Genomic DNA, 21,945 nt, shown 5'->3' on the forward strand with positions numbered 1-21,945 from the left:
ACCCTTCCATTAGCTAAATATTAAAGGAGCAGCAGTGACACCCCCGCCTGCACAGAGCATCACCACTACTGCAGACATATTGATATGATCAGATGCATCATGACGGGAGGAGCTGTGGAGGATGGGAGGGAGGGGGAGGAGCAGCCTGCAAAGAAGGCAGCATTGGCATCTTCATGATCCATCAGGTAAGGACTTGGAATGGGGCTCACAACTGAGGTTCTGCAGTCTGGACTTCAACTTTTGAACACTATTGAAGTTTTTTCACCAATAAATTTAAAGTGCAATTCCTAATTTCCAATTTGACAAAGCAATTTGCAAATTTAGAATTTAAGATGAAAAACGACAACTCAAATCAAAATCAAAATCTTTTTTTTCAAAGGCTTGATCAGCCAAATCCCTGACTGAACCACATAAGCTCAGAGTTTCCTGGGAAACTCAAAGTTTGGGACCCCCTGTCTTATCCCTGCAGGATAAATGTCGGCTGCTGATTCCACGTAATGTAAAAAACGAAATATAAAATTAAACACTGTTTTTCTGGGGGGAACACTGAATTATTTTTACACGAAAAGTGTTTTTTCAGTGGTTCTCTGTGGCTGCAGAGAAAGAAAAATTGCATTCTAAAAGATTTGAAAACTGCAAGCTTTTTTACTTAGAGATATTGAAGTTTTGCCGTTGAAGAGTCAAAAAGGAAGCCGCGCTGAAAGCTTCTGCTAAGCTGCTTTGCTAATTCTGTCACCCAAAGGTTTGCTCCTAAACGAGACCCGAACACTGAAGCCGTTCCATCCATTTATCAGTGAAGCACAGCAGGTAGGATCAGGAATGTCTTTGTTTTTTACTGTTTTTTTTTTCTTTTTTCTTTTTGTCTTTTATGGTTTGAACCCCCCAATGTTAGAACTGACCATAATGCAGCTAAAACATCTTATAGTAAGCTTAATTTGTATTTTCAAACATCAAAAGTCTCTATCAGAGAATGAAAACACAACTTCAGGGCACTTTTGAGAACGTTTTCTTTTAGAACTGTTAAAAGAATTTTAGAGAATATGTTGAGTTATTCATAATACTCCTTTTTTTTTAGATGTTGCAGCAAAAAACTAAACTAAATTAATTCAAAATGACAAAAAAAAAGAAAGATTTTACAGATAGATACTTGTTTTGCAACGTTGTCATCTTTCAGCAAAGTAAATGAGCTGTAAACTCCAGTGAAATGATATGCATGCAGCTCAGCGGCGGCCACATTTCAGGAGAGACCTGGCTCCATGACAACCCCTCCTTCGCGTTGTGTCTGTTCAGATTACTCAGCTATATTCTAATGAGGCCCGCAGCTCTGTTTATTTTAGTGTTCAAAATGTGGTTAAGGAAAGAGTGAAATGTAACGATCTGTGACGGACAGTGAGTTCTGGAAAAGCTCGTCTGCTCAGATTGTTCCAGAGCTTCAGTCGAAGTTACAAAGTCGATTTGTGTGTACAAAAAAGAAAAAAAAAGGAGAACTTTGGTTGTTTTGATGATTTTACTGAAACCACTGACTTCCTAAAAACAACCGTGAATTCCATCATAAAAGTTAAAACAGCCAAAGTTTAGACACAACTAGGTGAGACTTTTATTCGGAAATTTCTGGGGTTTTCCTGTGAATTTTCGGTTTAAGTATAAAAACTAAAAGTCAGGCCTACAATGCCGCGCAATGCTGAACGTAACAATTCATTCAACCTTTTGAGCATAACTTAGCGGGTTGTTTTACTAAGAAAGAACAGCTATTTTAGGTAAGCTAACATTTTTAACCAATACTTCAATGTGGCTAAATGTCTTACTGAGGAAAAGGTAAGCCTTTATTTGACGAGGATTAGAAAATATAGTAAAACACCCCCCCGCCGCCCCCCTTTTTGAGCCGCCCTTACCCCTCACTCTCCCCCTTTCCCATCTCCCCTTCTGGTCAGAGCTGCATGGGACAAATTCATAAATTATTTTTCAAAACTGTGTCTTTTCTGTTGGTTTTACCTCCATAGCAACCATTTAAATTTTTGGTCACCTGGAGGTGATGAACACATCGATATAACTTTTAGAAGAATCTGCTGAAGTAATTTTTTGGATTTCCTTGGTAACCACTTCATATTTCTGGTATTTTCTAATCACATGCCATATTGGTTTCGGTAAGCTATATAATATCCCGCCCCAGTTCATTTTTTCTCTGATGGTTTCTCCCGCTATAATGTCATTAAATGTTGGGGGATGTTGTTCATTATTTTAAAAAATTCGTTGCTAGGTGTGTGCAAATTTTGGTGAGTTTTTGAGTATGTGGGTGAAGTTTCGCTCAAAGAAAGAAGAATTGAGAAAACAATCTGGATCTTCAATCCAGGACGGCTAAATATATCCCCATAAATCTGGCTCCAAAACTTTGACCCTTTTATGCCGTATGTCGCTAATTCGGAGCGTACTATTTATTCCAGGACTTAAATTAGCATCAACTTGATTTTTGATTTTATTGATTTATTTCAAGCATTGAAGTCAAAGCAATAAAGAATTTACACATCTTTATCAAACTCATTACAGAAATGATGATTAAAAAGACAGAAAATAAAACAAAAATGTCACTTAAATCACATTTGCTTAATTAAATACAGTGATCATTAACTGAAGTATAAGTAAAGTTTGATTTATTGCTTGAAAAGGAGTGGGAAGAAGCAAGCTTATATAATCCCACCCCTACTGAGTTCATTCATTTGATAGTTTTACAGTGTTTTAAATCCGGTTCTGATCAGATAGATTCTCTTGAACTTGAAAAAACATTTTTAGGTAAAATTGGGGGGGAAATAGAGAAAAATGCTGCTTTCTGCTAAAACATGAGCCTCTGTTATGATAGTCAGAAGGACTAAAATAAGGTGTTTTCCTTTATGTACAAAGGTTAATGTTCCAGGCAACAGGGAGCCAAAACTGAGCTCACACTTTTTGGAAAGATACGAGGCTGATTTCATGGAGGTCAAAGGCTGCGATAAAAAGCTCCAAAGGAAGGTAGGAGGTTAAAGGCTGTAAATCAGGAAGCTGCAGAGTTAATGTGTAACGTTTGAGCTTTCTTTTTGTTGACTCTCCAGCTGGCCTCGTGCGTGTGCAGCTACACCTCACAACAGGAACTACTGACTCATAACCCTACGGCGTCCCGGTAGCCAAAACGCCACAACACAACGGCATAAATCAAACGGAAAGGAACGCCGAATGACTTGATGGTGTCGCAGTGGGGAGCAAAGGGGAAACAGAAACAATAGAAGGAAGCAAAATAATTTGAGAGATATTTCCAGTGACACATTCCTCCTGATGGAAAAAGTAATTCACCAAGCAAGTGAACAACTTGTGCCACATTCTGGGTTCTGTCTCCAATTTGTTTTGACAGCTCACAGTCCCTCGGTGTTAAACTCTGCTGAGCGGGGAAGGAAAACATCGGGGGCAGAGGGTTAGAGCGCCATTTCCGGACTTCCCCTCCTGATGATGCTCCATCATGCAAATCCTTTCCATTCAAAAAAAGGAGCCTTGACTTTTCTCACCACCACCCACACTCTGAGAAACGCTCATCGGTTCTGACAGGCCAAGAGTCGAGCAGGGGAGAAAATCCGAGCAGCAGTTTGTCTCTGACCAAAGGAGAGGTGACACGGGTCCAGAACCTGCCACCGTTTGACCCGGGAAAGCAGGTGCTGTTATTTGACAGAGTTGCTTACAGATGCTGCATCTGGTCTGACAGACAGTCGGAGATGCAGCATTATTTATGAGGCGGTATTGTTATCTTTGCTTTTGACAGACAGGTGATGGAGGTTCAGATGGAATATGAAAGCTGACACGGAGCAAATTCTCCTTTTTGAACTTTCCAGAACCTCAGATCTGCGCTGGCTTTGATTAACAGGTTCTACAAAGAACCACACTTCATGCAGAACGCAGGTTGGCGTCTTCCTGCTGAACCGTTACGAGGAAGAGCTTTGATGTGCCGGAATGACATACAACTTTTAAGTGATTTGTGGTTGCACACATCGGCGTGGTGGTGCATCCGGAGCATGAGCAACATCTTCTATCTCAAAATGTAGAAAATTATTACTTCATGTACTGAAAACACAGCAGGTTAAGACACCTTCAAGGTCCAAACTGAACTTTCTTTCTTTTTTTTTAAAGAAATTGTAAATAAAACTACAAAAACCTGTCATGCCACCGCACATTATCCATCTATCCATCTTCTTTCACTCATCTAGAAGCGGGACTTGGCAGCAGCAGTCTAAGCTAAGATGCCCAGACGTCGTTCTTCCTGGAAACCTCCTCTGGGGCGACCCTAAGGCGTTCCAGGCCAGTCGAGAGACATCCTTTTAGATGTGGAGGTGCAGCAGCAAGACTTCGAAGTCTCTCCGGTAACCAAGTTCCTTAAGCCCATCTCTCCACCTACCGACACAATGGCCTTGTAATGTGTCTTCCAGAAGGTTCACTAAACGCACTTTCTTGAACACGCTTTCCCCCCATGATGTTCACATTAGACAAGCAGGGAGGGGGTTCTTCTTTTTCTTTTTCTATTGTTTACTAGCTAAAGTTTGCACCACATTTTGTGTATTGCTAACATTTATTCATTTATGCATTTTCGTTTTGTTGAAAGGGAAGAAAAACAGACCAAAAATAGGACGACCGGTGACTGTTAAATTTTAAGTCAAACTGATTAAAGGACCCAGTGACCTCAATCCAGAGTTGTCTACGATCAACACAGCAAAGTATGACAGTAACCCAGTTACATAAACAAACTGCCTTTTTTCTCAAGGAGCGTTAAACATAATTAAATAATATAAGAATCATTTCTCAGGTGGAATATTGGTGGTTTCGTGAGCTTTAGAAGCCGTCTTTCAAACGTTCGATAATCTGACGGAGGATTGTATTCGTGAAGATCTGCAATGCCAAAGTAGGATCTGATGGTGTTGAAACACGGGATCATTTTGGTGATTAAAAGTTGTTCAAGTGTAGATATTTAGTACAGCTTGCAGCACTCTGTTTCTGTTGGTATTATTATTTAAGTTTTTTTTTTCCAGTTAAAAGTGCCCCAAATTGTACTCTGAATTTACAGATATATACGTAAATATGGCCAAAAGCTTTGAGAATGATACAAATATTAGTTTTCACAAAGTTTGCTGCTAAACTGCTTTTAGATCTTTGTTTCAGTTGTTTCTGTGATTTACTTGAATATAATTACAAGCATTTCATGCGTTTCAAATTACATGAAATGTATGGAAATAGTCAGTATTTGCAGTGTTGGCCCTTCTTTTTCAGGACCTCTGCAATTCGATTGGCCATGCTCGAATTGCACAGCCAAATCTTGACTGATAGCAACCCATTCTTGCAGAATCACTTCTTGGATTTTGTCAGAATTAGTGGGTTTTTGTTTATCCACCCGTCTCTTGAGTGTGACCACAAGTTCTCAATGGGATTAAGATCTGGGGAGTTTCCAGGCCATGGACCCAAAATTTCGACGTTTTGGTCCATGAGCCACTTAGTTATCCCTTTTGCCTTATGGCCCGGTGCTCCATTGTGCTGGAAAATGCATTGCCACAAGATGCAATGCAATGCAACAATCCAACAACCAAACTGTTGTTGGATTGTTGGAAGAGGTTGCTGTTGGAGGATGTTTTGGTACCATTCTTTATTGATGGCTGTGTTTTGGGGCAAAATTGTGAGTTAGCCCACTCCCTTTGATAAGAAGGAACCCCACACAAAGAAGGAATCAGGAGGCTTTCCTGTTGGTGTGACACAGGACTGATGAAAGCGCTCACCTTTTCTTCTCCGGACAAGCCTTTTTCCAGATGGTAAATGGTAAATGACGTATATTTATATAGCGCTTTTCTACCTTCTTCGAAGTCACAGTCACTTTACAGTCCCATTCACCCATGTACACACACATTCACACAATGGGGGCGGCTCTGCTGCCAAACACTGGCCCCAACCTCCCACCAGAGGCAAGGTGTCTTGCCCAAGGACACTTCGACACGTGGAATCGAACCTGTAATTTTTTGATCATGGGTCGACCGCTGCACCACGGCCGCCAAGATGCCCCGAACAATCGGAAAGAGGCTTCATCTGAGAATATGACTTTGCCCCAGCCCTCAGCAGCCCAATCACCAGTCTTTTTGCAGAAGATCAATCTGTCCCTGATGTTTTTATGGAGACAAGTGGCTTCTTTGCTGCCCTTCTTGACACCAGGCCATCTTCCAAAAGTCTTGTCTTCACTGTGCGTGCAGATGCGCTCACACCTGCCCGCTGCCATTCCCGATCCTGTGTGCTGAATCCTCTTTAGGAGACCATCCTGGCACTTTCTGGACTTTCTTGGATGCCCCGAAGCCTCCTTAACAAGAATTGAACCTCTGTTCTTGAAGTTCTTGATGATAGTATAAATTGTTGATTTTGGTGCAATCTTAGTAGCCATTTTTATGCAACGCAATGATGCCTGCTCGCGTTTCTTTGCAGGTCACCATGGTTAAAAATGGAAGGACAATGATTTCAAACATCACCCTCCTTTAACCCTTGTGCTATCTTAGATGACCCCACCCTTACACTGACGTGTTCTCCCTACCATGACAAAGGTGGATAAAGGTGGAAAGATTTCAGGTAATCCATGGACACCAGTGAAGATCACAAATCATTGAAGAAAAAAGGTTCAGAGCACTGTCTAGTGGGTCTAGATGACCCAACTCCCAATGTTAAAGTGCCTAGGATACCACAAGGGATAACATGTCGAGTCGGCCATTCTAACCCAATCAGCCTAACATTATGATCTCCAGCCTTGTGCTCATCAACATTCTCATCTTATTTAACAAAACGATGATTGAAATAATCTCAGCAGGTCCTTTGATGACAGCAAGAAAATGCAGTGGTATGTATTTTTTATGTATGTTGGACATTGGATTGATGCTACATATACAGTATGTTATTCTGTAGAAATGTTTCCTTCTTCTTGTAATGTAGATATTTGTGATCAATCGCTAGTCTTGTGTCCGTGGGTTGTTGTCAGGTAAAGTCGTTTTTTTTCCTGTTTTGTTTTTTTGCAGCATTATTATTATTATTTTTTTTTTTTTTTTCCTTTTAGCTTTTCTGAATCACTCAGGCTTCAACTTCTCTGTTTGGTCTCAGTTTTCCTTTTGTTCAGTCGAAAGCCTATAATTTCTGTTTTTACCGACTAAACTCACTAAAGTCACTCATCCAATTATGATTTCATTTAAATAAAAAAAACAAATAAATAGGCCTATTATTAGTCCTTAATATACCAGATCACCCCTCATTTGAATGTGAAATAATCTGGGCTACATGTTTATGTTTACTTAGACAGGAGAAAATTATTTCATTTTGTGTCTTTGTGAAGGTCTTTCTTTTACTTTTGGTTTTTAAGTTGAAAATAAATGTTTTTATTATGTATAATTTAACACTTTGTGTCATATGTATGAATAGGGGCTTTTTAAATAAAGTTAATTTAAAAAGTAATACAGGACTCAAAGTCCAGAATTATTTACAACAGTACTTGCACGACATTAGTCAATACAGAGTGTCTGGCCTTTTTCAGATCAATGGGAGTACCCTTACACCCTCCAGAATACTCACTGACATGCTGGAATTGGGGATCGAACCATGAACTTTCCAGCTGGAAGATGACCTTCCCACTGGAGGTCTGGAGTCACAGATTTCCCACATTTGTCCCCAAGCCAATCAGAGTAATTGGGGTTAAAGCAAGGTAACCAGCAGGTCTTTGTAGGGATCAGAGAGCTGCATCAAAGGAGAACTATGGGGGCGGAGCTCCACCAATCAAATGTTTATGGAAGAGTGGCCAAACAGAAGTCTTTCCTCACTGGAAGGCGCTCGCCATCCTGCTGGGAGTTTGTCAAAAGCTCTTTAAATGACCGGCTGATCATCCGAGGAGAAACCTTTGATCTGATGAGACAAAGAAACTGAGAGCCGTGCGATAGACTGTTCAATGCCAGTGGGAGGGGAGAGAGCACGAGGAGGGGTCACTAAACGGGCCTCTACTGTTACCACTTTTATTGCTCTTATACTTTTATTTATTTTTACTCTGTTTTTAGTGAGTTTGATTATTTTTATGTTTTAATGACTATTTATTACTCAATTACTTTTTTAAATTTCTATTGGATGTATTTTGTGGAGCAATGGATGGATGTGCAAGTTCCCTCGGGCAGTGGCGGTTCTACACTAACTTACTCCCTGGGGCGAGTAACCCCACCAGCGCCCCCCCCCCCCCCCCCCCCCCCCGCACACATACAAAATTTGACAACATCCTGTTGTGTTCCCTATCTTCTATTTAGCCATTTTACTCAAAAAATGCATGGATTTTCTAGACTCATATTACAGGGGGGTCAAACTCAGTCACACAGGGGCCTAAGTTAAAAACACGCTTAAGGTTTTGCCTAAAGAAGATAAACATTTACTGAACACACTAAAGCTAAACTTTTAAACCTTTTAAACTGAACTTTTTGAACATAAATATGAATAAAAACAGGAACATTAATCCAGAATAACTCAAGTTAAACCTTAAATAACTTGTAATATTTTGTTCTCCATAGAAATATATTCTGTCAAAATTATACAAATATGAACATGCTGCAGAACAAAACAAAGAAAGCCTGGAAATATTAATAAGAAATTACATATCAAATAATTCCATTTTTATGCTCTTTCATCCTTCTTTAGAGCATTTTTTTAGAGCTGGACTCCTGCTTCATTTTTAGCAATAATTTCTTAATGTCTGACGCCCTGTGTGTGTCTTTGTGAAACATATCAGAGGGATTAGATCTAAAAAATAAAACTTATTGTGATTAATATGTTTAGGTCTTATAAAACATTAAAGACTAAATCTTAGAAATCATCAGTGGGATTACTCCAAAAATATTTGGCATTTCCCTAAATTTGTGCAACACCAACAGTAGAAATCCTCCAAAAAACCTCAATCCATATAAAATGGTCTGCGCTCACCCCCCCCCCCCCTTCCCCTTCCCTCTCACACGCGGCTCCGTCTCTATGACGGGAGGCGCAGCTGCGGCCCAGAGTTGATTGTCAGATAGAAAAAGACTCCCAATCACCTGTTAGTGTGATTCAGCCAGCCACCGGCGAGTTGCGCTCCCCTCTCGAGTTTTTTTTACTTATGTTCCAAAGACTACCGCAAAGAGGTGTGGCCGCAAGCGTCTTGCAGCAGAGGGCGGTGGTCACGTGCGCATCGGGTCTGCTGTGTCGGAGCAAAGAATTGTGGGAAATAATCCCCATTGCCTGCTTTTGTCGAAATTGGGTTGAGCACGGATGTTTGTTCTGCCTAAATCCTTTTCATGTGCCTGTTTTACGTTGTTTCACTCTAAATTATTCTTTTTTTTTTTTTTGCACCATAAGTGTGAAGAGGAAACAGGAGGAAGACATTATTAAGAGTCTGATGTGTCAAAATAAAAGTATTAAGTGTCGGCTGCTGAAGTAATTTCAAATTAAATCTTCAAGCTACCTCTTTGAATATTGTATGTAGCACATTACTCGTCGGACACGGCCAATGCCGCCCCCTATGAAGTGCCGCCCTGGGCGACCGCCCACATCGCCCATATCAAAAACCGCCACTGCCCTCGGGATTGTTTAAGTACTCTCTCTTTCTCTCAACTCCACACCGTATGAGCGCCGCAAATCACGCATCGCTGCCGTGAATGTCAACAAGGAGTCCAGCATGGAGACGGCGGCGTGCTGTGGGAGCGTCTCTCTGCAGAGGCAGAAATTGATGAACAGACAGTTCTTCAACAGTCTCATTCAGGAAGTGTCACAGAACAGTCAAATTTGAGCTCAGCTAAAAGTTCACAAAGCTAAATCAGGGTCAGGCAGGCAGGTGTCGATAACGATCATGAGAGAGTCAGAGAAGAGACAGGAATAGTCAGGATCCAGGCGAAGAGTCGGGGCAGGTGGCAAACAGAGTCAGAAACAAAACAGTCAGGAAATCAAAAGATCACGATATACCGCTCTGTAGTGCAGGGACAGTGACACAAACGATACTTCGCACTGAATGAGGCTCAGTACAGTGCTTAAGTATGTTGTGAGTGATGGCAAATGAGAGTCAGGTGTGTGGCATCCAGAAACTGTGCGCTGGGGTTGCTGGGAGATGAAGTGCATTCAGAACTCTGGAGACGGTTCCCGCTGGTGACCAGAGGGGCAGTCAGAGCTCTGACTTCTGACAAAGGGTCAGTGTGTGGACTCCTGTAAGAAGTTCCTTTTTAGAGACTTGTCTTTAAAGCCCCAATCTGGTCTTTTAATTATGATTATGCAGTTTTTAACTCAAATAAAAAACCTGTGTTGTTTTCTAGAACATGTTTTCTGTAGAGTGGCAGGAATTCATAGGAGTTGTGAACCAAGCAGATTTCATACGTAGCAAAAACATTTTTTTTTCTACAGCAGTTTTTTGTCTGCTCCTGATTCACACGAATTTGAATGAAGAAAGACTCAGAAATGCATTTTTGAGCTTAAATTTCTTATAATAATGTCCTCCAAAACACAATTTTTATTATTATGGGTCTTTAAAAACAGTCCACAAGATTGATTTTAGTCCAAAAGTGGTGTCTGTAAAAGCCCTGCAGCTGTTTTTGCTCTAAGTTATTGAGGTCTGTTAATATTGTAATATCTCATCACCAAAACTTATAAGCACAGTTTACATTTCATTTCCCTGTTTCACCATGACGAGCCCTTTGTTCGTTTTCCTAAGAATGTCACTAAATGTAATTACTCAGTTTGTGGTTCCTCACGCTGCTGCCCTGCTCTTTATTAGGTCACCATCAGTTCACTGTCACACGCTTTGTTTGTTTTTCCACATTCAGCTCAAGTCTCACATTCGGTTCCCCCTCCGTACTTCCCTTCCCGGCCTCAGGAACGCCGACGCAGCAGATCCTTCTGTTCGATTCCCATCCCTCTAAAGCCCACTCTGGTTGAGCACACTGCAGATAACTCTGATCCTTTTTCCTTCTCCTCCATCTTTTCCACATTTCTTTGTCATTTTACAGCTGAAAGAATTTCTTCTGCCTGTCCCACTGCTCCCTCCAAAGCTGTGCAACACAATGATTATTGACCCCAATTAGAATCCCCTACATGACAACATTTGGTTTGGACCCGTGGCTGCCTCACGTTACTTTCATTTTAGCGATTTGTCAGGTGGTGATCAACTTCAGATCCTTTAAATGGATTAAGCAGAGCAGTTGGTAGAAATAAATGCCAAACTGATCGGTTTCATTCCGACTTACAACCATTGACTGGATACAGAGACCTGGACTGACTGACCCCTCCTCCATAGCGTTCCAAACAAGAAGGGGCTCCAAGGAGCCAATCTACTTTTCAGAGAAATAAATAGCTATTACAGTCATTCTATTGGTCTGAAAACCATCATTGATCTGATACCTTTTTAATATGTTCTTGATAATCATTTTTAAACAGTTTTTCTGTAGTTCAAGTTATAAATTGACCAATCAGATGCCTCAATAAAAGTAGGTGGTGCATGCTGCCCCCCCCCCCCAAGCCCATTGTTCAAAAATTTGATTGACAGAAATTGAAGTGTGAAGTGAAAAACATTTCAGGTGACTACCTCTAGAAGCTCATCAAAAGAATGCCAAGAGTGTGCAAAGCAGTAATCAAAGCAAAAGGTGGCTACTATGAAGAGCCTAGAATATGATATAATTTCAGTTGTTTCACACTTTTCTGTTATGTATATAATTCCACATTTGTCAATTCATAGTTTTGATGCCTTCAGTGTGACTCTACAATTTTCATAGTCATGAAAATGAAGAAAACTCTTTGAATGAGAAGGTGTGTCCAAACTTCTATCTATCTATCTATCTATCTATCTATCTATCTATCTATCTATCTATCTATCTATCTATCTATCTATCTATCTATCTATCTATCTATCTATCTATCTATCTATCTATCTATCTATCTATCTATCTATCTATCTATCTATCTATCTATCTATCTATCTATCTATCTATCTATCTATCTATCTATCTATCTATCTATCTATCTATCTATATGTCCTCCATCATCAATAGCTGAAATTGTCAATAAATTAGAGTTAGTTATAAGACGGTGACGACTCCTTTGATAGATGATGAGCGCTCGAGCGATGGGAGAGATGGTGAATGTTTCTGCTGTTAATCAAAACATTGTTCACATCCGTTGCCATGTTTTTGAATGATTTATCGTGTGAATTCTTTTGTTTTTTATTTGCATAATTAGGATTTAATGGAATTATGTAATTGCATAGCTCCTGAAAAAGAAGGGCCAACACTGCAAATACTGACTATTTCCATAAATTTCATGGGTTTCTTTGTATTCGTTTTTGCTTCCGTTATGTCACTGTCATGATTTGAGTTCTGTTTCCTGCTTTATTTCCTGCATGTCATGTTTTTGAGTTCTACTTCCCAATCTCTCCTGATCATGTTCACCTGTGTCTTGTCAGTCCTGTTTTGTATTTGTATGGACCTCTTGTGGTCGTCCATACCGTCTCTTCCTGACTGTCTTCTGCTATGTTTTCATGTTTTACCCACAGTAAGTTTAGTTTTGTTTCCCTGCTCTGCAGCACTTTTTGTTACTTTAATAAACCCCTTGCCCTGGAACCGTGTGCCTCCACCCATCTCTGCATTTTGGGTCCTTCATGCCCACCAGCCCTCCCAACCTGACAGATGGAAATGCAGCTAGTGTTGAGTTTTATCTTAACCTTAGTACTGATCTTCTCCAATCTGCATGTCTTCCACACCCCCCTTTCACCCCCGTTTTTGCATCCTCACCGTTGACTTTATTCCCATTTTTGGAGAATAAAAGGCAGTAAAGTCCTGTGTCTGTATGGATAGATGGGTCCATGAAACTTGATTTATGCAGCAAAAGTAGCTCTTTTCCTTGGAACAGCTGGTGGTTGCAATCTCTCATTTTTCTCCGTCCCAACAGAGCTTCATCTGAAGATCGTGTACACGAAACGACATGACAGGCTTTTATCTGGTCATGTCGGCTTGTCATGATCTTCTGAAAGTCTTTTTGAACAGACTCGTCCTGCTAACTTTCCTCACCAGCAGTTATTGATCGATTTGAGCATGTGAGACATGAACACAGCTTCACACGGGTGTAAATATTTTCTCACGTTTTGTTTTTGCTCAAACAGACAGCGTACAGATGGGAGTGGGCAAACCCATAATTCCAATACAGAGGCTGTCAGAGTGTGAGGACTTAATGATATCTCTCCCTGACATCCATGCGGCGTGCCGCCCCTTTGAACTGAGGCTGATCTGGTGCTCTAATGCATCAGGCTGGGGTCCGTCTTAACACCTTTGACTCTCATTAAAAGCTTCTGCATGCACAAATGGATTCATGGAGTGTCTTTTTCCAGCGTTAAAGTAGCTTTATTGAACGCTTCCATGTCCTGGTCCACATTAAATGATTTATGGTAAATATTGCAAAGTCTGTCAGGCTTTGATGTCTTCCAGTGAGAGGTGCTGAGTCAATGCTGAGCCTGTTCAGCCTTAAAGAAACATCTGGATTTTATGCTCTGGCATCTGTATCTCGTAAACAGCTAAATGTTCTCAAATAGACTGACAGTTTATGACAGCAGCCTTTGAAAAGTAATAAATATTGACATATTTAGACTTTACTGTGGGGTAAGATTACTGTCCAAATGAAACGCTCGAACACAAAGTTAAGGAAAAGAATTTGGAGACACTTTCATACATACAACTTTTCTTTCTTTTAAATATAATATACATAGTATGTCAAGTCAACAAACGTGGATGCAACAAAGTGCGCGTGCGTACTGAGCACCACTAGAACGTCAGGAATAAAAGAAGCCTCCGCAATAATGGAGGACCATCAGCCACTGATGAACACTTTTCATGTTTTACAAACATTTGTCTTTAGCATTTTTATTTTTTAACATTTCTTTATTAGTTTCAATAATCAATAAAAGACGGCGTAGTTTCCTACACTATACAATAAAAGAATACAACTACTGAATTTCCATCCCACACGTGTGCAAAACTTTATCGAAATTCTGGAAATGTTGAAATTTAGCAATCACACTGTTTCCGTTGAATCACAATTATGCGAATAACCACAAACCAACTCACGCAGTCATCCAAAAACGTGACGATGGATGTAAACAATACTTTGATTGACAGCAGATGCATTCAGATTTTTTTGCCACAGCACTGGCGCTCATCATCATCATCATCTATCAAAGGAAACATTCTTTGAGGCCATGGAACGGTGAGCTCCTTGCACGTGGGAGCGGCTTCAAATGAAGCCATTTTTGGGAAATGGTGGTTTTACAGAGATGTGGATCCAACAATTCCACATGACACGCTCAACCTTTGATGAGCTGTGGGACCTCTGGTGGCGCCCGCTGTACAGCGCCCAAGGCCGCCAGTTCCTACTGGTTGTTGGTCACATGACTGATGTCATTTGAAAAAAGTGTTTCCATTGTAGTTTCGCAAATATTTCCATTTTTACATGCCTTGAAAACCACTTCCTCCCAGAGCAAAGAGCTATTTTTTTTAATAAATGTGAGTTTTTTCAAAATTGTTATGTGGGAGCAATAGGGAGGAGCCAAAGTTGTAGGGGAGGGATTCGGATTCGGCCCAAGTCCTTCATATATTGGAAAAGAGCTGTGAACGGAAAAGCCTGGAGCAAGAATCACCAGATTAGCAGCGCTTCAGCATTTCTCACCGAGCCTCTTCACGGGAACACCTTATGGTAAAAGGGGTGTGCAACTTTCACACGCCCGGGGAACGGACAAGTCAGACATTGAACCACTGAAACATGGTTTATGAACAGGAAACTCCACACAGAACAGACCTAGCCGGGTTCAAACCCGGACCATCCTGCTGTGAGGCAACAGTGCTGACCGGCTCACCTCCGAGCTTCAGAACTTTTGAGTCTGAAAGCGTCTCCTTTGCAAAAACCTGCCGTCTGGTTTGAGACTGGAAGCGTGATTGTTCCAAATCAACCAACTGCACCATCATTTCAGGAAGAAACCCACACTTACGAAGTGAGAATGTTTATCATTTCAACAATTACAATACAACAATGAAGCAATTTTTCTTCCCTGCTGATCACAACAGAAGCGCCAAGCAAGCAGTTTGTCTTTTATGATGGTGATTTGTGAGGAAGCCAGGATATCTCTCTTTGACTTTAGAGGTTTCTGAGGTTGTTTTTTTTTTTTTTTGCAGCAGAATGCATCTTCTCAGGCAGTTAAAGCAACACAGAGTAATTATCACATCAGTAACTCTGTAAATGGATGCTTACGCTGCTGCAGCTTCGCCGTCTCACCACCTGCCAAACATTTGGAAGAAGGCTGTAATTTGGCAGCATCACTTCTATTTTGATTCGTATTTTTCTATGCACCGGAGTCAATTGTGCGCTTTCTAAAATACAGTAATTAGGAGTCCACTGGCGCGGACACAGCGTTGTTTGTTCTTTGACGTTTTGTCAGTTAGTCACCCGTTTGCCGTTTTTGTTGTTTTACTTGAATCAGCAAATTGCTCGATTTTAAAAATGGATTTTATGTTCCTGATGCGTCAGCCTCCAGCAGGAGGTTACTGCGTGTCTTTGACACCAAGTGATTTAAACAAATTTGAAGAAAAGAAAAAGGTTAAAGACATCAAGAAACCTTTGAAAGTTTCACTGAGAAATGTGGAAAAACATAGAAACTCAGAGAAAAGAGATTTGTTTTTCCTTTTCTTTGTCTCAGTCTGTCAGCTGGAAGGATCATCGTCCTTCCCATGATGCTTTAGGAAATGAACAGAAGGTGAACTTTATTTTACTCTTCATTTTTCTTCTTCTTCCACTTTCGGCTTCTCCCATCAGGGGTCGCCACAGCGAACGAGTCGCATGGTAAATTTGGCAATGTTTTTTTTACGCCGGATGCCCTTCCTGACGCAACCTTCTCAAACCGGGCTTGGAACCGGCAGAGGTAGAGAAGGGAAGAGGGAGCAGCCCGGAGTCGAACCCGGGTTTCACGGACGGAAGGCGCCGCAAACCAGCACGAGCTAAACTGGCTCCCTTACTCTTCATTTTTCTACCACAGTTAATTAGTTCAGACCTCAGCTTTAGTCCTGATCTAAAAATATATTCCGTGTTTTTACCAGCTGTGGATTGGTGGTTGAGCCATCTGAGAGTCGGTGGTTTGTTTTCTGCAGAATAAGCAACAGAAAACGGTTCCCTAAGATGGCAGCAGCAGAATTTAACATCAGCAGAGGACATAGTTTGGGTTTTGGGATGTTTTTTGGTTTTCGTTATGGTCTGTTTTCCCCGTCACCAGGTTACCGTTGATCATACACTGCTGTCTTCATTTAAGATCATTAAAGTGAATTCCCCTCCGATTATTTAAGTGTCTAGTTTTCAGTTCTTCCTGCTGAGATATTTTGCTTTTTTTTTTTTTGGTATAAGAGAGAATATCATTCTCAAGCTAAACATTTTAGCATAAGTCAATATGAAATAAAAAATCTTGTACTTATTTATTATGACTTTTGAATAGATTTGAGTGAGATCTGTCCCAAAAATATACCAACATTAAGCACGGTATTAGAAAGTTCATTATTTGGGCTTCTTTGCCTTCCACTGACTTCTTGAACTTTTTGAAAGACAGGAGACGCATTTAAAAAAAACAAGTCCAAAACATGAAATCTAGTGTTTTCTTATTGCACAATAGAACCTGTCAGGAAAATGAAAAAGAGCAGCTGCCACACGTGTACCTCAGCTCCCTCCACGCACTGCGGTCAGACTAACCTGTTTTCCCGCTCTTAGACGTTTTTTTTCATTCTGACTTCAAGGCGTTTTTTCCCTCCCCACCACAGAGGTTTGAAAAAGTTCAAATGAAACGGCAACCGGAAGATTTTTTGACATTGGTTAGGGGTCAACCGGGCACATTTGGAGGTCGTGCGGTGGCCGTCCAGTGACAGGCGGGTGGCAGGAAGGCGGCGGCGCGATCACTGACTGATGTGAGAGTCTCCAAGGTCCTGAAAATCTTCTGATAATCTGCGATCCCAGCCCCTGTGGGTCCAAATGTGGAGACAGCATCGATGCTCTTCATCTGACGAAGACTCCTGCTGGGGTTGGACTGCTTGGACCATCATTTTATGGCTGTCGTTGTGACTAACGATTGACTGACAACATGCAGAATAGCTCACTCAGATAATACCCCCCGGCTACAAGGAAGCTGGCGATACTTGATATGGTCAACCGCCGTCCAGAGACATTTACACATCATCCATTCAGAGCTGCTGCCGGCCTTCGATCCCATCTGTTGCCCGATTTTATAATGGCATCATCCCCGACGCCTGACTGCCGCAGTTCACATTCATGACCACACCAGGGATTTTCAGAAAAAAAGGTCCTGAAATCTTGAAGTTTCTGCCAATCCCTCCCTATTGTTTGGTGGCAGTTGTATTTGTGACCGTAGCATAATCGCAGACGGCAGCATGAGCAGCTTTGGCATTGGAGCTGTACAGTTTAGAACCAGATACAAGCTCAGACGGAAGAAACAAAGACGTAGGTGGATCTACTTGTCGACAAGTTAATGCAGCAGAATGAAGCGGAGCAGAGAGCTGGTGGCCGGCCTACAAGCTTTTTCAAGCGAGATCAGGTCCTGATTCACAACAGTTTGAATGAAAATATACTCAGAAATGCAACTTTGAGCTTAAACCATTTAAGTATGTCCTCCGTCATAAGAAAAATACCACAAGAACATGTCATAAACACCAAAAACACTATTTATATCAGAGTGGGTCTTTAACAAAACTGTAGGATTTCTGCCGTTGGTTTGAAAATGTAAAGTTCCCAAACTGTGAGCAGACGAGTTGTGGGAACTTTTCTGGGAAAGCGGCGACTTCAGAGGCTGTACAGGTTTAACGGGGGGTGTGGGGAGGTGGGAGGGAGGTCTCGTCATCACAGTGAAGAGAAAATGTTGAGCTGATCACAGCGCTGTTTTCCCTCCCCAGGCGATGAAACATGCGGCATCAACGTGCATGTCACTGCGTTCCCCGCGGGCTCGGTGAGTAATGAGGAACTCCCTAACTGTTCAGCAGCACGCATGCTGCTTTATCAAACTTGATCAGAAACTCTCCCCCTTTTTTCCTCCCCCTCCTCCTCCTCCCAACACTTTCTCCTCGTCCCTTTCTCCCCACCACACCTTTGTGACTCCCATCTTTGTCCCTCTGCCTTTTTCTTCAAACAAAATAAACAAATTAGGGAACAAATGAGGAGGGAGGAGTGATGCGGGTGATGAGGCACGCCGGGATGTCAACAGATGACAAGGAGGGCAGATGGGGGAGTGGAGGAGAGAAAAGGGGGAGCGATAACCCGATGAAAAGAGATAGAAGAATTCCCTGGAAACTTGGAACTTGAAAAGAAATGATTAATGAGGCCAGATGTTAAGCTTGTTTGAGATGAATCGTCCCATTCCACATGACAAAGCAAAAAAGGCAGGGGAAAAAAAGCCCCCCACCCCACCCGCCCTGGCACATCAGAGCAGCAGAAGACTGATACACCAGACCAAAGAGTTTATCATTTAATCCTCTCCTGGATCAGGCCACTTCCGTTTTACCTGATCGGGGCAGGAGCCGGAAATGTTTTCAGATTTTGTTGTTGCTCGACTGCAATGACTTCCGCTGGGGTGGTGGTGGTGGTGGTGGTGGTGGGGGGGGGGTAGTTTTTAATCAGACGGGACCGTTTTAAGCGTCCTTGATAATTACTGCATTTAACATGAAACTTGTTTGTAAATTGTAAAACAAAACAGACAAACATTTTGCCATGTCCCATGTCCATCAACCAGAATATTCTCTCTCTCTCTCTCTCTCTCTCTATATATATATATATATGTATATATTATACATATACTGTCGTTTATCAAACAAGTTAAGGTTAAGGTTAAGTGCAACATGTGGCGTGTAAAATAATCATATATTAATCTTGTTATTTTTCAAGTTTAAATTGTTCCTCATAAAAAACACACTGTGCGATGAGTTGTCATGGTAACGGCATCAGAGCCTGCAGCAACCGGCTATGCCGTGCCAGCGTCGGGGGGGTCCTGGCTGCCGCTTCGGCGGGGGTCTTGGTGTGGGGACGGTCGGGCACTCTCCCTCCTTTTACATTCCATCATCCACCTCAGTAGAACATAAACACCCACCTGTCAGCTCAGCTTTGCACTAATAGTATGTGTGACGGAATGAAATGCTTTACATGCGTTGGTTTGTATGCATGCAGCGGAGGGAAGAACTATTTAACCCTCTTCAAGATTTCTTATTTCTTTCCATGTTTTCCACTCTTAAATGTGTCATATCATCAAACACATTAAAACAAGAGTCAAAGACATCAAAAAGTAACCAAACAATGCAGTTTTCAAATTTTTTTTTTTATATAATTAAGGGAGAAAAGAAATGAAACCTTTATTCAAGTGTGGAAAAAAACATGGAAAAATTAAGAAATCTTGAAGAGGGGCAAATATGTCGTCACACCACGTGTATGTGTGTGTGAACTGTAGTTGTGTTGAGTACACATTGACATGACTGCATGTGAAGATTCTTGAAGCCAACAGGTATGTTTAGTATGTATATGGACAGGCCCCGCCCCTTTTGACTAACATTTATACCAGACAGTAATGATGATAATCCTCCAGCATCATGCTACTTAATGATTATCCCCCCCCCCCCCCCCCCCCCACACACACATCTCTGTAGTCATCCTCCAGATCTCCTTTTTGTCTCTTCTGCCCTCACCCCCCGTCTCTAACATCCCTCTCTTCCCTCCATTTTGAAAAAATGTTTTTTAGGAAATTTATCACATGCCACTCTGATTTGATTTAATTACTGATGCAATTTTTTCTTCATTATTTAGTCACACATTTTATCACCATAAACTATTGTTTTAATGAATGAACGATGCACTTGACAAATAAAGTGACAAATAAAGTTTTACACCACACTGAGATGTAAAAACTGAAGAAAAAAATGGACTTTGATGTCCAAACTGAGGCATATCGGACCTCATGTGTTTTTTACTTTGTGCTTCAGTCTTAAGTAGACCAAAAAAGTCTTTTTAAGAACTCTGTCTTTCATTTCTCCTTCTTTCTTTGAAGAAGCTTCTCCAAAAAATAAGGCCTTTTCACTTTCATCTCAGCCTTGGAGAAATTCCTCTTAAAGTGTTTTTTAAATGTTGAGTTCATCCGTCAAACACCTGTGGAGATTTCCATCAAGCATGAAAGAAATGAACTGTGATCCTCCATTAGATTGTGGTTAGTTAGGTTTTTTTTTTTTTTATCAACTCCACAGAGAATACCACTCACTAACAACCTACAAGCAAACTGGGTCAGCCATAAAACATCAGCTCAAACTGCTGTTAACTTACTTTGTCAGAAAGCTCATTTAAAATCCGGAGTGGAACTTTGGCAGCCCGAGTCTTCCTCCAGCAGTAATAAAACATAAGGAGACCTAATGCACACACAGCCAACAGGCAGCTGGGCCTCCGCCGTCCCTGTTGCCCTCACCAGCAGAGGAGGCCATCCATAATTAACCTCACTCTGTCAGGTTTAGGCAGCAACCATAACATGTCCTCACAAGTCATTCGAAGCCTTTTTCTTCCCCGCCGTCATTTTCTCCAGCGCCAACATCTGTCGCTCCCCGTGTAAGGTTTGCTCTGGGATGGGGTGAGGAGAAAGACAGAAAAAAAAAACACTTTGATGTGCTGAGCTTACTTCACATCCCTCTCTCAAAGGCTTTGGACAGCAAAAGACACACGGGCGAGAATGTGCTTCTCATTTGAGTTCATTGAAGTGTATTTATGTCATTTATACGTTTTTATTGCAGCCCAAGGGCTTTTTGGAGCGTCTCTGCCTTCAGAGTTGCAAATAATACGATTAAACCTTATTTTTGTTTAACTATTCATTATATTTATTTTAGAGAATTGAATCAATATGTAAATGAGGTTTATCAATTGCCAGGATGGGTATCACATCATAAATAGTAGCCGTTCACTTTGGGGCTCAGATATCAACAACAACCAGTGACCACATCGCTATTATCTATTGAGTTTTGGCCATTGACTTCAAATGAGAACTGGACCGAGTGACGATTAAGGAGTAATGACTCACTTTCCCCGTGCCTCTCCACGGTTCAGACCTCAATTTTTGGGTCACGGTTTTGTTTCAGTTCAATTTATTATTTATGTGTTTTCAGAGCAACACAACTAATCAGAAAAATCCTCTTTCACATGTAAAAGGAAGTATCAACCTGGTGGAATGTAATAAAACAAAAAATGATAAATCCTTCTTAAATTTAGCACAGTATGCGCTTGACCCTTGACAAACTGGCATGGGAATGCAAAATGATTCGGTTTGGTTTTAAACTGAGAACGGTTGCATCCCGCAACGTCACCCATAGAAAATTAAGTCAATTTAGTTGGGATTTTTGCACAATACTGACGCCGCCTTGTTGGAGTCAGACGATGTTGGTCTGAGTTTCTATGGCAACCACTCTCACCAATCAGGAGTGGGCTTGTTGGAAGTCCACACCCCTACCACTTGAAAGTGGGCTACGCGAAATCTGTCAGTCAATTGTTCAATGCAAAGCTACCTACTATTGAGGCATCTGATTGGCCGGTTTATAACTTGAATAACTTAGACTGCAAAAAAAATATAATGAAAAAAAAGGGTTTATCAAGATGTTAGAGAAACTGTAGGAGTTTGGCTTTCTGGAGCCAGAGGATGGATAGTAGACATTTTGTGAATCTTTACCAATTTTCATCTGTGAATCCCACACAAAGCTTTTATTTTAATGCAAAAAGATTTGATTAATTGCAGAGATGGGGACACGGGCAATTAAAGCGTGTGAATCGAAGGAGGGGAGGGCTGCAGGGAGCACAATTGACTGAGTCAAAGGGTCAGGAAGGCTAAAT

General features: G+C 41.3%; 1 long non-coding RNA gene across 1 annotated transcript; it reads left to right on the forward strand.

Moving 5' to 3' along the window:
• The first annotated feature begins 3,238 nt into the window (after positions 1–3,238).
• LOC110015895 lies at positions 3,239–20,896 on the forward strand. The gene is made up of 4 exons (XR_002874077.1): positions 3,239–3,674; positions 4,224–4,376; positions 17,997–18,049; positions 18,247–20,896. It is a non-coding gene; the product is annotated as an uncharacterized LOC110015895 (long non-coding RNA).
• Positions 20,897–21,945: the final 1,049 nt, after the last annotated feature.

Source organism: Oryzias latipes, chromosome 11 (assembly GCF_002234675.1).
Source record: "Oryzias latipes chromosome 11, ASM223467v1".
NCBI classification, from domain to species: Eukaryota; Metazoa; Chordata; class Actinopteri; order Beloniformes; family Adrianichthyidae; genus Oryzias; species Oryzias latipes.